At 35.3% G+C, this 19,601-nt stretch overlaps 1 protein-coding gene across 8 annotated transcripts in view; it reads left to right on the top strand.

Annotated features, from left to right (window-relative positions):
- NBEA (neurobeachin) overlaps positions 1–19,601 on the top strand; it is a 355,903-nt gene that overhangs the window by 237,901 nt on the left and 98,401 nt on the right. The gene's annotated exons all lie outside the window — the stretch shown is intronic.

Below are 19,601 nucleotides of genomic sequence, written 5' to 3' on the forward strand. Positions count from 1 at the left end.
TGGTTTATCTAGTTCTTGTAACCAAATGCCAATCCAACTTCTCAGGAAATTATGTGGGAAAATATTTTCATATTAAGTAAACATGGGATTAGTTCTTTTGATACAGGATTACATTCTGAACAATTTTAAATTCCAAAATTTTCAATTTTCAATTAAACCTGAAATAAACCAAGATTTATTTTATTTTATTTTGATCCACTAACCATTTTTCTATTATAAAGTAATGTTCAAGCAGTCCTCTTATGCTGTGTTACATCATTTCTACAATGCTATTTTACATTAGCAGAAAAATTAGTTTATTTGTGAAAAATAGGCATAGATATTATCACATTTACTCTTTTTTCTACAATGGGATAATTTTTGAAGTTACATACTTTTCAGTAAATACCTAAATGACCTTCAGTCTAGCGGAACTCACTTAAATCATGTTAACATCACATTGAACTTTTAGCTGAACGTATGTTACACATTCATCTTGGACAAAAAACAGTTGACTTTTATCCTTTATTCAATAAAATTGCTTAGTTTAATTTTAATGAGAGTTGAATCAACTGTACTATTGAAAGAATAAAAACAATTTCAGGAACTAACATTTCAAGTAAGAATATGTTTTACAAATGTTTACACTGTCTCTGTAACAATTGCAGAATCAAATCAATAAGAATAAAATAAATGCATCCCATCTGATGATGTATAACCAAACATAGAAATATGTTTCAATTTTGGAAATACTCTTCAGTGTTGATTATTGATATATATGCTACATAGTCTGAGTTCTAGAAGCAATGTCTCCTATGACAAAGAAGTCTTCAGCATATACCTAATAAATAGTTATGTGGGTGTGAAAAGAATTCTTTTATTGAAAAGAATGGGGAACTTAAATGACACAAAGCATATTTGGGGTTTAATATGTATCAAAAATCAAATTAATTGCTAATGAAAACACAAATATTTCAAAAATGTTCTCTTTCATAAATAATGCTGAACATTTTTTAGCAAATATTCAACCAAAGGCACATTTTCTTCCCTGGAAAGAAAATGTCAACAGCTATCTTAGACCCCTACATGTTTTGTTCATAATTCTATAAAACAAAATAGTTAATAAATATAGACTTCTCATTGGTAGTGGGAAGTATATGTAAGTAATATCACATTTACTAGATTGCCCCTTAATGTTTGTAATTTTCAGCTTACCTCAAGAGATTTTCCCTTTAGCAAGGTAAAATAACACAATATACGAAGAATACAGTTGCCTTATTGTACTCATTAAACATATTCATTGTTTGTGAAAATAACGCGGTGTTGGTAATTTATTTTGGTAAAGCAGCTTTGTGCTTCTTACGATTGCTGTTTGTGATTCTACCTTTTGATTTGTTTTGCACATTTTTTGACTTTACTTTTAGTGAAATAACATGGAATATTTATTGCATGCAACTTACTACTGGCCTAATTTACACTTCACAAACAAATGGCATAATTTAATAGATGGAAAGATTCCCCCACCCCACCAAAATCCAGCTCTTCATTTGTTTTGCTCACCATGCCACATTAGCACAGTTTTCCCTTGTGTCCATCTGCCCGTGTACAATTTAGCCATGGGCATCTGTAGACCCTGTGGTGATCAGTATTGCAGCAAAAAGCCATATGTGTTTAAATAAAAACACAACCTCCTTATTTCATTTGCTGTTTTAACTGGATGGATAACTTTTGTGCCTTAAGTCAGAGGAAGAGAAAATACAAAAATAATTGCTTCTATTCTTTAGGCAGTTTCATTTTCCCTTTCCAATATGGAATGCTTGTCAGATTTCCTGATAAATGACAGCCGGTATTTGCATAGATTTTACATTAGCAGAAAAATTAGTTTATTTGTGAAAAAGTAGTTTACATAATAATGCAAAGAATGGCATAAATCATGTTTATTAAGCAAAAGAAAGAAACTGGAGAAGCCTTTGAAGTAAAGGAAATATTGCCCCATCTACCCCATCTTCACTTATTTTAAACTTTATTTTAAATGGAAAAATGCTGAAGAACGTTGTAGTACTCTGACCAGACTTTGTAGAAGCATTTTTTTAAGAATAGAAATTCCATTTCTGTTATTTAAATATGGAAATCCATTTGCTGCAACCCTCAGTAAATTTGATTTATACCTTATGAATTTTATTTGCAAGCTTTAATAGGAAACTGTTGTTTGTAGATTATGCATAAAGAACACATTTAGCATTTCTAATATCTCTACTGATGTGTTGTTGTCTAAAGTGTTTCCTTGAAGATTTCAGTTGCTGAATGATTTTTGCCATGAAAATAAATTGTGTGGTGTTTTTCCTCATCATTTTAATATGTTTTAAAATCTGAACAGTACTATTTTCCAAATACATTTTTAAAAACTGGAATTTAGTTGTGCTTTAAACTATTACAATAATGTTCATACAAAAGTACAGTGCCTTTTTTTAGATGAATAAATGTCCATAATTTTTCAGGGAAAATGTTGTAACTTGTGGCCTAGAGGCAAACACTGTGTACAATGTATGGGACATTTTTATGCTGTGGAAAATGTATCTGTATTGTCTCAAACCTGTTTTGCAAAATATCCAATTGCTGATGAAACTTGCCATACACCAAAGTGTTTAAAAAAGTGTGCATTTGCCAATTCTTGAATCTGGGACACCCTGGGTACCAGCTGTCATAGCTCAACTAATGATGACAAATATCCTTCATGCACATTGCAGAGTTTGCTGACTGCTATGATCAGTGAGCCAGATTATCTTTCTCAGATACTAATTTAACCTTTTAAACTCAAGTTCAGAATGAAATTATTATCTAAATTATTTTCTTTCTCTTTTAAGTGGATACATAAATATATTCAAAACAGTTTTCATTCCTGTTGCACTAAAAGAAGAATGGGAAACTGATTTGATCGTGCCCATGAGCAGTAAATGCACTTTGCCAGCTTAAAATGGTTCTGTATAGTTTGAAATCAGCGCTGTTTTCCCCACTGGCATCAGAGACCCTCATAGCAACTATTTCTTAACAACCTGTGTTTACCTGAAGTTTTAAAATAATATTCACGTTTTATTGGATATTAATACTATGACCATTTCTGGTAGCTTTCAGTCTAATTCATATTTGATTTATTCTTTTGAACCAATCCTTAAGCCTCAATTCAACATGTTTTCTAGAAATTTCCCTGGTGATATGTGCACAAATGTTTGCAGTTAATTCATTGGGTTTTGAGTAAACATTTACAGGAGTAATTATTTTGTCAATATTTTGTTTTTAATAGAAGCTTTCCAATATTTTGTACAGTTTATGTTGCTGTGCATTGCTATCTTGTATATATTAATACTGAATTTATTCTTTGAATGTGAATGATTTTGTACTTATACAAATCCTACCTACACACAAGAAGATGGCTTTAAAAAGGTAGCACAGCAATCTTTAGGAATCCATTGAGAAAAACCACAAATGGCACAATGCATAGATCAGAGTATGCTGATAGTCTTGGGAGGGAAAACTGGAGGTGGAGAACAGGCTGCACTAATCTGAAACCTTCTGTAAGAGCAGTCCACAGTGGAACACCATGGCGTAGCTCTTATTTTTCCTGTAGTTATTACAAGGCTGGAGAAAGATTTTTTTATTTTAAAGATTTTAAAATAAAGGGAAAGTATGCATATACTTTACTATATATATATATATATATATATATATATATATATATATATATATATATATATATATATATATATATATATATATATATATATATATATATATATATATAAGAGAGAGAGAGAGAGAGAGAGAGAGATGATTTATAGATAGATAGATAGATAGATAGATAGATAGATAGATAGATAGATAGATAGATCGATCGATCTTTGGTTATTCGGGTTTTCTTCCGCGTAAGATTGGAAGTATCTAGGCAACGTTTCGATAAAGTCTCATTCATCATCTTCAGGCTTGTGTCTTCCGCTCTGTGCTTCTCAGAGTGATGCGAGCTTGCAGCTGCTTCTGACCCCCACCATGAACTGACCCCCACCATGAACTGACCCCCACCATGAAGATGCGGCACGACCATGAACTCGAAGCCAAACAGCAAGATCACAGCTCACCAGCTCAAATCCCCCAGCAACTAAGACTAACCTGAGCACAACCAAGCCCCCACCTGAACAGAAAACACCTCCAGCCAATCAGAACACGGCCAACCCCAACCAATCAGAACACAGCCAAACCCCAACCAATGAGAACATGCACACCCCCAATCAGAACACAGTCAAGCCCCCACCCAATCAAGTCACACCCCACTAGCAGTTAAAAGGAAGAAGCAGCTGCAAGCTCACATCACTCTGAGAAGCACAGAGCGGAAGACACAAGCCTGAAAAATCACACAAAAATTATCAATGGAAATCAAATTTAGCAACCCATGGAAGTCTGGGTGTGGAGTTACACTCAAAATTAAACTGGAAAAAAACACTACAGGCTGATCCAACTTTGATGTAATGTCCTTAAAACAAGTCAAAATGAAGCTCAGTAGTGTGTGTGGCCTCCACGTGCCTGTATGACCTCCGTACAATGCCTGGGCATGCTTCTGATGAGGTGGCAGATGGTGTTCTGAGAGATCTCCTCCCACACCTGGACTAAAGCATCCCCCAACTGGACAGTCTGGTGCAACATGGCGTTGGTGGATGGAGTGAGACATGATGTCCCAGATGTGCTCAATTGGATTCAGGTCTGGGGAACGGGCGGGCCAGTCCATAGCATCAATGCCTTCATCTTGCAGGAACTGCTGACACACTCCAGCCACATGAGGTCTAGCATTGTCTTGCATTAGGAGGAACCCAGGGCCAACTGCACCAGCATATGCACCACAAGGGGTCTGAGGATCCCATCTCGGTACCTAATGGCAGTCAGGCTACCTCTGGTGAGCACATGGAGGGCTGTGCGGCCCCCTAAAGAAATGCCACCCAACACCATTACTGACCCACTGCCAAACCGGTCATGCTGGAGGATGTTGCAGGCAGCAGAACGTTCTCCACGGCGTCTCCAGACCCTGTCACGTCTGTCACATGTGCTCAGTGTGAACCTGTTTTCATCTGTGAAGAGCACAGGGCGCCAGTGGCGAATTTGCCAATCTTGGTGTTCTCTGGCAAATGCCAAATGTCCTGCACGGTGTTGGGCTGTAAGCACAACCCCCACCTGTGGACATCAGGCCCTCATACCATCCTCATGGAGTCTGTCTCTGACCATTTGAGCAGCCATGTGCACATTTGTGGCCCCGCATTTTGCAGGGCTCTGGCAGTGTTCCTCCTGTCCCTCCTTGCACAAAAGCGGAGATAGCAGTCCTTATGCTGGGTGTTGCCCTCCTACGGCCTCCTCCACGTCTCCTGATGTACTGGCCTGTCTCCTGGTAGCGCCTCCATGCTCTGGACACTACACTGACAGACACAGCAAACCTTCTTGCCACAGCTCGCATTGATGTGCCATCCTGGATGAGCTGCACTACCTGAGCCACTTCTGTGGGTTGTAGACTCCGTCTCATGCTACCACTAGAGTGAAAACACCACCAGCATTCGAAAGTGACCAAACCATCATCCAGAAAGCATAGGAACTGAGAAGTGGTCTCTGGTCACCACCTGCAGAACCACTCCTTTATTGGGGATGTCTTACTAACTGCCTATGCTTTCCACCTGTTGTCTATTCCATTTGCACAACAGCATGTGAAATTGATTGTCAATCAGTGTTACTACCTAAGTGGACAGTTTGATGTCACAGAAGTGTGATTGACTTGGAGTTACATTGTGTTGTTTAAGTGTTCACTTCATTTTTTTGAGCAGTATGTATGTATATATGTATGTATGTATGTATGTATGTATGTATGTTTTCTTAAGTTTTCGCGGGCACTTACATGTATGGTATTCAGCTTTGTTTGGGTATTTCCCCACGTCATTATAGTTGTGCTTTTAAAGTTGTAGCAATGTTTGGCAGAATCTCATCTGCCATCATCAGGCTTCTGTATTGTAATACAGAAGCCTGATGATGGCAGATGAGTTTCTGCTGAAACGTTGCTACAACTTTAAAAGCACAACTATAATAACGTGAGAAAATACCCGAACAAAGCTGAATACCATATATATATGTATATGTATATGTATATGTATGTATGTATGTGTATATGTGTATATGTATATGTATGTATATATATGTGTGTGTGTGTGTGTATATATATATGTATATGTATATATGTGTGTGTGTGTGTGTATGTATATATATGTGTGTGTGTGTGTGTATAAAACTTAATCAATATTGGGGGAGTCAGTCTGATCAGAAGCTTCATGCAGAAAGCTATTCACCATCTCAGTGATCTCACAGCTAAAAGAGAATTTGCAAAGTTCTTCTTAGCAGTCCACTTACAAGCTCATAAAATCGTTCTATCAAGAAGTGGTTTTGCTTATCTGAATAAGCAAACTTACCTGTGTTTAACAGCCAGAGCAACTTTAATATGGGAGGGATGCTCCTAGATTGTATGCTAAATAATCCTTACTGAACAAAAAAAAAAAAAAATCCCAACTATTGGGTTTCCAGGAAAAGCATGAGGTTCTTAATGGTCTCTGACTTTGTGCACCTTCACACAACTTGAATCTTCTATAGATCAGCAAGATTTTAGTGCGAAACCTACTTCTCAAATATACAAGAATTCTCCATATTTGTTTTTACTATTAAATCAATAGCAACAATACACTTGCATTATGCTTTATGCTTAAAAATGGAAGATCTGAAAAACATTTAATTAAAACCAAAATACTGTTCAAACTACAAAGTCCAACACATGGCTTTATGTAAAGGTTGGGGAAACGTAAAGCTATAACTTAAGGATGTTTGCTTTCCAAGGACTGCCCTTTCAGCTCAAAAAATGAAGAGATAGACTTGGTCTTGATATGGCAGCATATCTGCATGCTTATATGGGAGCAGGTTGAGGAGATTAAATTTCCTCTCTTGTCTCTCCCACATGTTGACTATTGCAGCTGTCATGTTCTCTGCACACCCTTTCAAATGTTACATATTATTGAGCCTTTTCTGGTGTGGCATCCATGTTGTACAATCTTCTATCCCCTGAGGTAAGGATAGCTTCATTGCTTCTAAGCTTATGAAGGTCCCTCAAGATCTGGTTATGGCAACAGACTTGGGGATCCCAGGGGATGAACTACTAAGGTATTTCAGTTAATACCCCTTTGTCTATTATTCTTTCTTTTATCTCTGTTCTTGTAATTTTAATTTTTTGTTAAATAATTGTTAATAGTTTTAGATATGTATTGTTTTAATTTTGTGCACCATCCAGAGTCACTTACATGTGAGATGGGTGGTTATATAAATTTAAAAAATGAAAATTGACTGTGGATTATTGCTGATTGCTTGTGATTTCCTGAGGAAAAAAAGGATTCTCCTATGTGATTGGCATAATCATGTCTTTCTCATACTCCTTGGGTAGCATTTTAGTAGGTTTATATTTTACGATTGTTTCACCACCTGGTGATAATGGAGGCATTGACTAATGCATTGCATAAAAAAGCAAAGGATTGTTCTGTTTAAATTCCTAAAAAGGAAGTGTTTCAGATCTAGCACAAAGACTAGCACATCAGTGGTGGTATTCTACCACTTCGGCCTGGTTCTGGTGAGCCGGTAGCAGCGATGAGCAGTGGAGACCGAACTGGTTCTCTCTGCCGCTCTGCTGTTGGGCCCACCCGCCCGCCCAGGCTTCCATACTCACCTTTATCCTCTGAATTTGAAGTGCAGCTGCTTTGCACGGCACAGAAGAGTGCTGCGCGGCAGCTGCTGAAGTGACCGGGATCATGCAGGCTTGCAGGAGGTGAGTTAGAACGCCTCTGCGCTTGCACAAAGTGCACATTTGGCACACGCGTGCGCACAAAGTGTGTGCATGTGTGCAAAGCACACCCACCAAGCCACACCCACTGAACCGGTGGCAAAAATATCTGAATCCCACCACTGTAGTACATGATATTCATGTACAAGTAGCACAATACAACTATATTATAGTAATAGTCCTCACATGTGAAGTTATTCCAAGCTTCAGACCAAGTGATGAATTGCTATCAAGTACATTGCCAATATGTAACTTGTATTAAACAAAACCTGGTTCTTAGTGTATGTTGTTAATACTTTCTAAATTACAGTAAGGTCTGCATGGAATAGAATAAATCATAGTTAGGATCAAAACAGAAAAAACAATCTGGCTACAAGTAAAAATACATTAAAGGCAGTATAAATGATAAGTAGGGAAATAAGAGGACATCTGAAATTTATCATAAAAATTAATAGTAATATAATACTTGCAATAAAGCAGAGTCAAGAAATTCTGAGTTGAGTATCATTTTAAACAGAATTGTTTAAAGACTGATTCAACTACTTAGCAAGGTTGTATAATGGAAACAGAAACTATGCAGTTTGTGGGATAGATGTTGTTGATGAAAATAGAAATTTCTAGCCGGTCTAGGAAAAAGTACATATGATCATTTAAAAATGGAACATGACACCCAAAAGTTGTTAGTCCATAGTTTGACCCAAGTAATTCTACCCTACATACCTAAATATGCAGCCATTTTTTCCCATGCTTACATACAATAGCTTATAAACTGATCCTGGCTCTTGCCTCTCTCTTCATTTTGTGGTATGAAGTAAAATGCCTGTGCCTGCATATCCTGAGACAACAGATTGCAAGGTAGCTTCGTGAGCCTGGAAAAAACACAGTTTCATTAAGGATTGGAAATAGGTATTTTGTTTAAGATTTCACACATTCACAACATTACAGGTATTAGGCTATACCTAATATAGGTATAGATTTTTATAGACTAATACCTGTAATGTCACATCTACCAGGAGGCAAAGCTTGGGGCAATTGTTAATACTCAAGAAGACAAAGCTGAAGATTCAAAAGAATCCTGATAGACTTGAACATTGGACCTCATTTAACAGGGTTAATGGTATTCAATGTTCAATGTTGAGAAATCCATCTAGGCAGAAAAAATAAATGCACAGTTATCAGAAAGGCAATACCTGGCTTAGTAGTAGTACTTATAAAAAAAACTGGATGCCTTGGTAGATCATAGATTAAGTATGTCTGCAATGTGCTGCAGCTGCCAAAAATATAATTTTGGGTTTCAACAGAAGTATCAAATAATAGAACATTGTATGCTGCACACCTCCAATACTGTGTCCACTTTTGGTTATCATGATACAAAAGGATACTGAAGAACTTTGAAAGAGTATAGAGAAAAGCCGCAAAGATTGTAAGATTGTAAATCTTATGAAAAGCAGTTAAATAACTTGGTATGTTTAAACTAAAAAAGGAGATTAAGAGGATTAAGAATGGCTTTCCGATATATAAAATGGCGTCATAGGGAAGATGATGTGGATTTATTCTCCCAAACACTTGAAGGTAAGAAAAGAATCAATGGGTGGAAGCTTCATAGAAAGATATCCAAACTTGATAAAAGGAGGAATTGCCTATGTATCAGGGCTATTAAGAATGAAGTAGCCTCCTCCTGAAGTCATGGGTGCTCAATCATTGAAGGTTTCAAGAAAAATATGGATAGCCATTTGTCAAGAATGGTGCAAGGATTACTGTATTGGGCAGGGTGTTGGACAAGATCTTCAAGATCCTTTTCAATCCTATGATTCTATCCTAGTGAATGCTTTTTATTCTCAAGTATATGCAGTTTTGTATGTAGTTTTAATTAAATTAAACTTAATTATTTGAAATGGCAGTTTGTATGCACTTTTAACTGCTTTAGGCCATCTCCAATATCATTACTTTTGATAATGTGTTCAACTCTAATACTTTTGTAATATATGAACTTCCGTAATTACATTTTGTTTAAAAGCTTTACAAGCATCAAGGGTAGCATAACATATTTTATGCAAAAGTCTGAAAATGAAAGAGAGACAAGATGTAATACTTGGTGCACAGTATTCTGCTGTTTGTTGCTTGAATAGATATCAGTGCTGAAACAAAAGAAGCTTTTTCATGTTTTGATTTGTCCCATCTGTGTGACCTGGTGGCTATGTGGGAGGAGGTGTTATCACATGAATCCAAATGCACAAAGTCAGTTATTTTATAGACTCTTTTCTGTGCTTGAGGGGGTTTATAGGTTGCCTGCTCTATTGTGTGTCACTTGCAGCTGACATGTGTGCATTGTCCTGAGCATATTTGAAGTGTAATTACAACTAATGAGGTCTGGAACACAGTTTGTTGCTGAGTAATTTATTCATCTTTGTTAGATTTTTCAAAAATAGCTATACACTTTTTATGTGATGCACGATATTCAAACCCATTTAGAGATATCTTACACTGTTTCCATTTCCTGAAGTTGAAAATCAACTTCATTTCAAAACTTTTACAATTAATTATGCATATAATCTGCTAGATATGTGCCTTAAATATTTACCAGAATGGGTAAATACTTCTTTTAGAAGTATAACAAAATAATACGAATGTATGAAAGCTCAGTTTATATTATTTAATTAAATGTGCAAAAGAATACATATATATTTATTTTTAAATCAACAGATATGCAGTACAATTAAAGATAATATATCAAAAAATAATGATTGAATGTAATGATTACATTTTTTCCGTGCAAAGTTTGTGGCCCGGTAAGAAAATGTAAGAATCTTGGTATGCATAATGTTAAAAAATCAAAACCAATTATTTTATATTTTATAAAATTTTGGTTTATGATTAGAAGAATATTATCTTGTGTTTGGTTTGAAATTTGAAATTTTGCTTCACTTTAGTGAAACATATGTGATATATTTTTATTTTTGAAGAATAACATTCAGGTTATAGGAAATTCACCTATTATACAAGTATCTAAGATTAGAAAGATGAAGTAATTTGTATTACAAAGTGAATAAGCAAATTAGTTGTATATATGAATATTATTTTAACTGTATTATTTTAAATTTTGAAAGTGTAAAATTTTAACTTTCTGGGTAAATTACTCAAATTTTATAACACTTTCTCCAGTGTAATCTTTAAATTTTGCTCTTGTTCAATTTTCCTGTTAAGAATCTCAGTTTAAGTCTTCGAATTAATTGCTAGGTAAAGATAGTTACATTTAATATGCCATAATAATCCAGTCTTCCTTAGAGAGAAAGAGGAAATCAACCCAAATTAATCCACTATAAAATGAAGTCCTCTTCATGGAGGTTATGAACTTCTAACTACTTTACCTCACTGGTCCAATGTAAGCTGGTAGCTGTAAGTTTTTGACTTCTCAGTTTAGGATCGAAAGTAACTTTTCAATAGCAAAAGCATTTAAACTTATATACCAAGTTCTTCCCCTCCGCCCTTTCCCCCCTCCCCTCACTATCTCGTGTTGTTCACAATGCAAGCAATGCAAGCTTTGTGTTCCTGCGGGCCATGTGGGTGGCGCAGCCTTGTGTTCCCGTGTAGCCTGGATTAATTGCTTTGGGGGGATGCTTTGGGGGTGACATTTCTCTGCGGACCACCCAAATTTTCTCGTGGACCACCAGTGGTCCCTCAGCCCACTGGTTGGCGACCACTGATTTACAGCACTCTCTGACTAGATTACAAATATCAGCATATTGTCCCCAACAATCTTGGTCTTTATTTTACTGACCTTGGAAGGATTGAAGACTGAGTCAACCTTGGGCCGATCAGGATCAAACTCCTGGCTGTGGGCAAAGTTAACCTGCAATATTGCATTCTAGCCACTAAGTCACCATGGCTTTTTGCCTCTTTCAAACATTCCAGATCTAAATATTACAATTTTGTTTAAAGCTAAACAATTTCCATATATCCATGAAATCTATATTTCAATTAGGAAATCAATTAACCTAAATACAATACTTATATTAGGCAATTCAATTCAAAAAGATTGTCTAGCAGAAACAAATAAAGGAGCACTGATGTACTAATACATCTAGCATTGATGATGTTACCTAATTTGGGTAATGAATGTTGTCTAGATATTAATCTGAGCCTGGAGATAAGCCAGATTTATAAACATAGCATATTTTGTGAATATTACAGTTTGTAAAATTCAGATGACATGAGAGACCATGGTTAATTATAATGGAAGACAAAGGCTACTTTTGTGGCAGTGCTAGAAGAGAAAGAGAAAAACAGAAAAGTTAGTCTTATTGCCATGACAATAAATTGTAATGTAGAAAAACTTGTTCTTTGATGTCTTTGTAGTAAAATGGAGATAATGCATTCAAATATTAATTCTGCTATAGATTTAGGCAGGGGTGGGATTCAACCGGCATTACTACTGGTTCGGTATTTGCGTTTTGCGTATATTACACCATTAGCTGAGCCACCGGGACAGCTGATAAGCGCTGCGCGTAGGTGTGCAGCATTTCAAAAAGCGCTCTTTCAGTGCTTTTTCAACTTCAGCTGTGCCGTGCAAAGCAGCTGAGGTTGAAAAAGCAGGAAATAAAGGTCAGGTAAGAGCCGGGGTGGGCGTGTGGGCCTAACAGCAGCAGACACAGAATTGGTTCTGTGTCTGCTGCTCTTCAGAGCTACCAGTTCTACAGAGCTGGGCAGAACTGGTAGCATCCTACCCCTGGATTTACGGTAGAATTTCAACAAAAAAATATTGAATTCCTCCAAACATTCATACAAAGGCCTGTGCTTTATATATATAGTAGGTTGCATTATGATTCACAATGTAAATATAACTTGGGTAGGAGGTATGTGATGAGTTAAGAGAGGAATATATTCATGTTGAAGCAATTTAATTCTGAATAATTAAGAATTAAAATCCCTAAATCTTGTTTTTTCTTTTCCCTCTTTATTCAATTTTGCTTACATGCCTTGTCTTTTTAGATTATACATCTTACAATGGGAATTTTTTATTTATTTATTGTAAGCAGCTCCGAGGTTGTGTTTTTAACATATTTTAATATAAATATTTATAATATAAAGAATATTTTGTTAATGAGAGAGGGGTTAAACCTTCCTTGGAGGTTTTAAAATAAGAAATGAACAATACATGCAAGGAATATAATTCAAATATGTAACCTCTTAGCATAGCCTACTCCTGTGATTTTTGCACCCGTGATCAAAAATTTAGATTCTCTGATTATCTTTCAGTTTTCTTTTAAACACTTAAATCCTGTTTAGTGATTCTGCTTTTGAATTTAACTCAGACAATCTGTTCTGAATTTAGTACATTCTAAAGTAGGAGAGATCAAAGGTAAAAATGGTATTTACCTCTCTTCTATTCATTTCATCCCCCTCCTTGAGTTGAGGTCAGCTTCTGAAGCAGGTTCTCTACACAATTCAGAAGTGAAGTTTTAAAGGGTTCTAGCAAACTAAATATCAAGCACTTGTTTACACACGATCTCCATAGTTCTATGAAATCTATATCTGAATTAGCTTAATTATCCAGGATAATTAATAATTGTTTTCTGAATCCTAAGCATTTATGCAATATTAGTATAATGTTTTGCATTGGGATGCACAGGCTTAAAAATTAAGTATTTCATAACTTATGCAAACAAACACCTCTCTTTTATTCATTAAAGCAAGTGATATATTTTTGGGGGTCAATCTGTATTATATGAACCTGAAAATTTTATAGCAGCTTTAAACAGTCAAATATTTAACATTAATGTGACTCTTAAAGCAGATGCCATCTAGAAGCCAGTAGAAAAGTTTATGAACTATGTATATTACCGATTCATTTCATAAATATATTGTTGTATTTTGCATGAACATTCTGCAAAAATTTATCAAAGTTAACCTTATATATTGTTTATTGCAATGCAACCGAGACTTACTAGATGATAAATAAATGAAACCAGAAGCCTCCTTTTTAAAGGGTTTGATGATAATGTACAAGACTACATTTCTGGCAAATCGAGATCTGTAGATATCTAAAATACGACTTAAAAGTAGTAAACAAAAATATAATTGTAGAGTCTCTTTGTTGCCATTTAGTGATCATCCAGGTTTTTGCTGCCTGGATGTGGAAGTTCCATATACTCCTATAATTTTTGGATAGCTTCAGAGAAATGTGAGCAGTTTTATATTTATAGTTCTATCAGTTTTTCTTGGGTTTTCTTTCCAATTGAAGATATTGCATGTGAAAAAAAAATTATTTTGTATTCCACCAGAAATCCAACCCAGAAAGCTGTGAGGACTTTTAGACCAGAAATGATAGTATATAATTCCATCAGGAACACATAAAAGACAAAAATAGGAGAAACTTGTTCCTGCAAATTTTCCAGATCCTATGTTTCATGTCTTCTGCAATGTTTGTCATTTCAACAGCTTTACCCACTCAATTGAAAAAAAAAGATTGGATTACCAAATAAATAAGACTGGATGATCAGCAGTTAAAAGGCTTATTCTTTCTCTTGTCAATATGACTTACATCAACCATATGTCCTTTTAAAAGTCAGCTTTTAAAAGATACTTTTAAAATTGTATATTTTATATCAGCAGTCCCCAACTTTTCTGGCTCTGCAAAGTGGCAGCATACTGGCGATGTTGATGGCAGTGGTGGGGGGAAGGGCATGATTTCGCAAGCATATATGCTGCTCATGCAAATGAAGCTTTGCGCCCTCACCCACCACTTGCACAGACCAGTTCCTAACAGGCTGCAAACTGATCCACAGACCAGATGCTGGGGACCCCTATTCTATATAATACCCAGATTTTGTTTATTATTGTCACATCCTGTGCCAAGCACACTGGACTACAAACATACTCCACAGGTCTTCATCTGCATCTACAGTCTCTGCATCCTTCCATTTAAGGTTTATTTGTTGATTTTGTTTATTTTAAACCACATTAACTAGCTACCGTTATGTCTTCTAATAGTCTCATACTTCAAAAAATAGAACTATTATGTACTCATATTATAGAAATTGAATGTTTATGCTACATGCCTCCCCTTTTTTCCGAACAGAAAGTCTAGTATTTACCTGGTTGAAATTCAGATTGTTTTATTATGGTGTCAATTCTTTGGTTTTGGCAGCCCTTCTGAAAGTGCCTAGGCACAAAAGGACTACCAAAAGGAATGAATGCAAGTGTTGACACCACCTAACAAGCAGGGATTATATGTTTACAGAAGGAGTAATATGATAGGTCAAGTCTAAGAGGCACTTCTCCAGAGCACTTCGCCACATAATGAGTGACTGACTAGCAAGTGCACTGCTGCCATTCTTTGGCTTCATTTCAGTGCTGATGCCTGCCTCTCTCTCCAAAGCCCTCTTGATCATGTTCAGCTGCTCTGTTCTCATGTGGGGAATAATAGTAGAGTAAAGCTGCTTTTCTGTCTCATTTTTCTTGCTAATTTACACATTCAAGCCATTTTTGTTTGCTATCCTTATTTGCTATTCCCTTTTGTCAAGGCACTGTTCTCTTTTTTGCCTCAGGCCTAGGAACTAATTTGAGCTTCTATAATTACTTCATGTTTTACACCTGTCTGCATATCATGCACCCCTTGTCTCTGCACTTAAGCTGTATATTTCCTTGCAAATAATAAGGGGAAAAGGCTACTTTTCACAGGAGAAGAATCCTCAAGTTTTTCTCCCCTCCCTCTCCACTTCCAGAAGAAACACAATCAAACTGCAGAGAGGTTTTCAGCCATGCAACTGACCTTTGGGGTTCATGAAGGACGAATGAATGCTGCCTGTTCAGTTCGTGTTAAGACATTGCTGAGGAAAGAGCTCTAAGCATTGTGCCTCTTGAATGAAGTAGTGGTTGTAATCATTTTAAAATAATTAAGACACTGAATACACTAGTATCATTCCATGAAGCTGCTGTTCAGCTGCTCTTCTGCTTTAATAATAGCTTATTAAATCTGGGTCAAACACACTCCAAAGATTTCCACAATGAATGAGCTATTCAAAAAGTTATGTTGCTTTTTTTAAAGCAGCTGATTAGATTTTTAACTTAAGTGACAGCTGCAGTTCATTGCTTGCTCTATAGTGTCCTGCAGCCAAAGTAGAAGCCTTTTGTAAATTGTTCTTCGGTTGGCAAAAGCATTCTTAAATAAAGCTGGGTTGCTTTCCTCTCGGAGCTTGCCCCAATCCAATTAGGAGTTTAACAAGGGTCAAATTAAGGAGACTTTGCACTTCATGTTTGCATCATTAGCCGTAAGACTGTTTTCTGAGTGTATGACTGTCAAGGGGTGGGCTGGCTGATTAGAATGGGGGTGGGGTAGGGGGAGGCAGCAAGGCAGAATAGACACAAAGCTGTCATCCACCATGTGGTGCATCTTCTGACTGAATGGAAGCCCAGCAGGCTAGGAACAACACTTCCAGTTGTCTTTGGGGGTTTGTTGTCTTGTAGGTTTCAGCTGGTAGATAGTTGTTTGAAGGCTACAGGTGTGAGTCAGAGCTGATGAAGAAGTGTGTGCTCTGTGCCAACTCATTTCTTTCCTAGTAGCCTATTGTTATTGGACAAATGACTGGGAAGACATGAAGTTAGAAATCTCTTGAGAATTCATTATTTTTGATGAGATGACAACTCTCCAGCTTCATTGTATTCATTGCTCATGCTGTTTCTTGGCATTAATTTTTTTTGCACATTAAGAATATCATAAATCCAAATTTTTAAAAATAACACTTGAGAAAAATGGAAGAAAAGAGGGAAAGAGACAAGGGCCAGATTGATAGAGACTATGTATTTAATTAGCCAATTTTGTTGAGAACAGAATGGGGTATTGTAGGAAATCAGAATACCTATTTGATACTTCCATTTGTAACATTGTTGCTTTAAAATAAATATTTATGTTATCTAGTTCTTTCCTAAGAGTCTCTGAAATTCTAACTGAAATTCTTTAAAGAAAATATGAGGAAGAAGTAGGAAGCATAGGTAAGACCTTGTTTTACATATAACTTTTAACAACAAAAAGAAGACTTCTGCTAATTAGTGTTAAGATGTGTGGCATATTGCCAAAAATTTGTTGTGTATTTCCTTAGCAAATTTTTTGTGCTTCCACACAGAATAATTATTTATCTAAAAATAGCGCTTTCATTGTTCCTCCCCCACCACAAACCCATTAAAAGGTGCTTTAATATCATGTGAGTTTTTATAGCTTAATCCCTTTTCAAAAAGCTTTTCAGAATAAAAGCTCTGAATGGTCCTCAGTATTAATTTGATGTGACTTCTGTACAATATGATTTGAAATTCTCAGAAGTGTGTGTGTGTTTTGCAGCTTACTCTTTGTACATAAGAGCTGTGTGTAGACAATGCCAGCTAAATGTTGAATAGAATCTAGGTTACAAGCCTTTACTCAAAAGTCTATTTTTGCTGTCCTTTTCCTATTTTTATATAGTTTTCTTGAATCTATAATGAATTAAACATGCACTGATTTATAAAACTATGCATTGCTATATGAACTGTTATTTCTTAAGATTTCATACAAACATGAAAAATTTAAAACAGAATTTTAAAAAATGAGATAATGCTGGATATATTTGAATATATTTCACATGTCTTGAAATAATATCCAGTTATTGATATGTTTTATAATGATTTGAAACTACAAATAATTTTACATTTGAAATTTAATCATTTTCTATCATCCTAGACTTTTAAAAAAAACTTTACTTTGTCTTTTGCTTTTGCTTAAATTTAGAAATAATATATTTTACAAATACTGCCTGTTTACTATTGAATTGGGCATAGAAAAGATCTATCAGTCAAGTATCATAAATTTTAAAAAAAAGATCATAAAAAGGAAAGGTTCTTAATAATTAAAAATGCCACACTTTTATATTCACTATTAGCAGTTCTGATAAAATTAGAAATATTCAGGGATTAGTTTATTAATTTAAATGTAAGCACTCCTTTTTTACAGGCATTATGAGAAGCATAAACATCAACAATGGGAAGCAAAAAAGGGCAAGGAATGAAACATGCAAAACAATGTTGCAATGCAAACTTCACCCTTAAAGATACATGTGACATGGCAACACAAGTACGAAATAAGGGAGGTTACATTGTGTGTCACAATGCATGTTTCATCATTTTTAACATCAATGTGATCAGTAATAGACATCTGTGGCTAGAAGATGAATGACACACTGCTATACATGAGAATAATCCTTTCAGTTAAACTTGAAATTTAATCCCTTTGTGCTTCTCTCTTGATAAAGAAATTGAGGAAGAACCCAAAATACACAGTGATGTGTTTAGTGTCCCAAATCTAAATCCAGATATTTGCCTTACATAGATTGCATTACCATGTGAATTGACATCCATGTCAAGTAAATGTATAGTAAAAAATATTGGCACGACATTACAGTAGAAATGGGTAGACTTCAAGTGCTGCTGAACTTCAACAAGCCACAATTCTAGCCAATAGGTGACTAGATTTGTAGTTCAACAAGAATTGTAATGCCGAAAGTTATCTATTCTTACAAAAATTGAGAATTACCACTAGATACTGCAGTATTGAAAATGTCATATAGATGCTGTATGGTATTTATTATTAAATCTAACAATATGAATTTTGAATTTGGCTTATTTATCTTTATATAGGGTGATCCAATATATATATTAAAATAACTGACTATATTTTTGGAGGGCATATTTATTTAATTTTTTTTTTCATATTCATCTCATAGTAACAATTCATGCAAAATCAATCTTTAGTTTGTGTAATATTCTTTTTCTGGTATCCTAAACAATTTTAAAAAGAAATATATGATTGAAGCTCCATCATTTTCATTGGAATAACAAATATTTCTTTATATGTATACTCAGAATATTGTAAAAGGAATATCCTGCAAAAGAAAATAGGAAGAATTGTGCAATTTGTAGAATTCCTATCAATATTCTATGCTGCTAATAATTATCCTTGTATATCTTATGTTCAATATATTTTTATAGACAAGTAAATAGATATTAAAAATAGATCCTATAACTTCTTCTATGGAAATAGATAACATTTATTTTATTACTTTGACCTATTTTTTCATTAATTTTAGGATTATCCGTCCCCACCCCATTTCTAGCATTGGCATTCCTTTTTTTCATGCTTTATGTGTGTGAAAAATAGACAGAAATAGGAATAATTTAGATCTGGATTGACAGCCTAGAAAACTAAGGCCTTTATTTATGCATGAGCACTAGCAAGGCAAGCTTTGTTGCACTACCTCACCCTTCCTTGACCTGAAGAACCAAAGTCTGTTCTAGGAATAAAAGCCAAGTTGCAGTCTTGAACCCAGACATTAATAAGTCCCACTGCAATTAAGTGGAATGTTAAGGTACATCCAAAAAAGCAGTCTTAACATATTTCATTTCAATTTACTTTTACCTTTTTGTTTACATGAAAAAGGAGTCCCTATTTATTAGCCAATGTTTGTTTCACTTGTTATTCTGAGCCCTGCATATTTTTGTATTATAAATATGAGTTTCATCAGATTTCAGCAGTTTGGTACAGTTGTGCCAGTAAAGGTATCTCAAAACAAAGCAGTTAGCTTTTCTCCCTTCCTCCCAGCAGATTAAAAAGAGAGATATTGATGAATGGATATATAGCAAAAATGGCTAATAGTCATTGATAAAATTATAAATTTGTATAGTAAGAATTGCAGCATTATAG

This window comes from Notechis scutatus, chromosome 5 (assembly GCF_049901735.1).
Source record: "Notechis scutatus isolate UNSWTSFEM ecotype Mainland chromosome 5, rNotScu1.2, whole genome shotgun sequence".
NCBI classification, from domain to species: Eukaryota; Metazoa; Chordata; class Lepidosauria; order Squamata; family Elapidae; genus Notechis; species Notechis scutatus.